Source organism: Suricata suricatta, chromosome 4, assembly GCF_006229205.1.
Source record: "Suricata suricatta isolate VVHF042 chromosome 4, meerkat_22Aug2017_6uvM2_HiC, whole genome shotgun sequence".
Lineage (NCBI taxonomy): Eukaryota > Metazoa > Chordata > Mammalia > Carnivora > Herpestidae > Suricata > Suricata suricatta.
Window position 1 is genome coordinate 2,231,573 of NC_043703.1, and position 2,195 is coordinate 2,233,767.

General features: G+C 55.2%; 1 protein-coding gene across 1 annotated transcript in view; it reads left to right on the forward strand.

Moving 5' to 3' along the window:
* The window catches only part of CARS2 (cysteinyl-tRNA synthetase 2, mitochondrial), a 27,867-nt gene that overhangs the window by 13,874 nt on the left and 11,798 nt on the right, over nucleotides 1-2,195 (forward strand). The window lies entirely within an intron of this gene.

Genomic DNA, 2,195 nt, shown 5'->3' on the forward strand with positions numbered 1-2,195 from the left:
ACTACGGAGTGAGGGGGACAGCATTTCTGAGGAGCCGAATGACACCGGCCGTAAACTTAACGGCTGGTTACAGAGTGGGGGAGGCCTCAAGACAGAAGTGAGCTGGACACGTGGCTTTTGGGTTTTTGCTTGTTTGTATCTGGTTCTTCTAAATAGCACCCTTTTTAAATTATTTTTATTTTTGTTAGTTTTATTTATTTTGAGAGAGAGTGAGAGCGAGGAAGGGGCTGAGAGAGGGGGAGAGAGAGTCCCAAGCGGGCTCCGCACTGTACGCACAGAGCCCAACGTGGGGCTCGATCCCACAAACCATGAAGATGACCTGAGCCGAAATCGAGTCAGACGCTTAAGCAACTGAGCCACCCAGGTGCCACTAAAATTATCTTAAATTTACTTCTGCGTACATATTTCTTCTCCATAAAAACAGTGGTGGCCTAACAGTCACTGGAACAGAAGAGAGCGTCGGGAGAGAGGGAAATCCCCTAGGGGCGGAGCATATGGTGAACTACCCACCGGGAGGTAACGGGTGGCCACGCACACACGGGACGGAATACTCCGGCAAGGGGGGCGGGGGGGAGGCATGACACCGTGAGCGTGTGTGCTCCGGGAAAGGGCTGGGGGACCTGGAGCCCTGACTCGCCGCAGGGACCTCGGACTCCACAATCTCCTCTCGTAGAAAACAGTGACTTGATTTAAAACATGCTGAGGGGCGCCTGGGCGGCTCAGTCGGTTGAGCGTCCAGCTTCGGCTCAGGTCATGATCTCACGGTTCGTGGGTTCGAGCCCCGCAGCGGGCTCTGTGCTGACAGCTCTGAGCCTGGATCCTGCTTCCGATTCTATGTCTCCCTCTCTCCCTGACCCTCCTCTGCTCACTCTGTCTCTGTCTCTCAAAACGAAATAAAAATCATTTTAGAAAAACAAAACATGCTGGCAGGGGCGGTCTGGCAGGATCACGAAGGCCGAGCCCGGGGCGGGGGGCACCCACCTGGCTCTGCGTTCGGACCCGGGACTGTGCCCACGAGCTTGCCGTATCGGTCTCCTCTGGACGGCAGATCGAAGTAGACGTTGCCTGTTTCACAAAAGTAATTAGGATTCACCATTTCAGAGTCTGAAGTGTCAGCATCTACACAGGCTTGGGAGCCAACAAGTAATTAGGACTCAGACACGGACGACAAATCCTTCTAACTCAGAGTTCACGCCACCACCGCTGTTTCGTAAAAGCATGCGTTTGCACACATCACGAACGTCCTGAGCGGGAACAGAAACCCCAAGCATCAGATGTGCATCACACGTTGAGATGGTTCTCTTCCACGAGAGGGAAGTGAGTGTTATCAGCGGCCTGCATTCAGCTCCGGGCTCACGGCCAACAGAGGAGCCCCGTCCTAACCCAGAAATGTCCAAGACCATGACCACCTCTTCCCTCGGAGCCAAACACCTGCACACGCACGCACTGATGGGGGGGGCGGGGAGCAGGTGCTGGAGCAGGACCCCCGCAGGCTGCTTCAGGACGGTGCCCAGCGTCAGGTCCGTGACATCGGATCTCTGTCCGGACCTGGGGGGCGGCTTGGCGCAAGGCCCCAGGGGGGCTGGGCGCTGCACTGGCCCATCCTCTCCCCCAGGGCGTGGGCTTCGCGGGGGGTGAGCAGGGACACCGTGGGGCCACTGTCCACCACGTCAGAACGTCAACATGTTCTGGAAACGCCTCGTACGAGGGGCTGCGCTCTCTCTCGCACAAAGGAGACATTTCTCCTCATCTTTGTTCACGTTCTCAATCTGCTGGAATGTGTCTTCGAAGAGTTCAAACTTCAGATTACAACCAAGACATTACGGAATTGTCGGAAAGTTCAGATTAATGGAGTCTGAGCTCACGTCAGTTTACTTCAAGTTCGTGACATTCACGCTGTCGGGATTAAAAACTAAGGCGAAGCAGAGGAATGGATGACGTGCGTCCGGAGGAGAGCCTCGGCCTCGGGAGACCGCCCTCCGGTGGCCTGTCTCCCTCCGCGTCACAGGGGGGCAGTGGGGAGACAGTGCCTGTCTTTTCCGGAGCAAACTCCACTTCAGTCACCCAGGACCCTTAACGACCAGTTTTTCTTGGAAACAAAATCTAAACATAGCAAATAAGATAAAGTAACAAACAAAAACCCCAAAACGCAAGCTCTGTGCGTGTGCACAGAGGTTAACCGAGAAAGGCAGCGC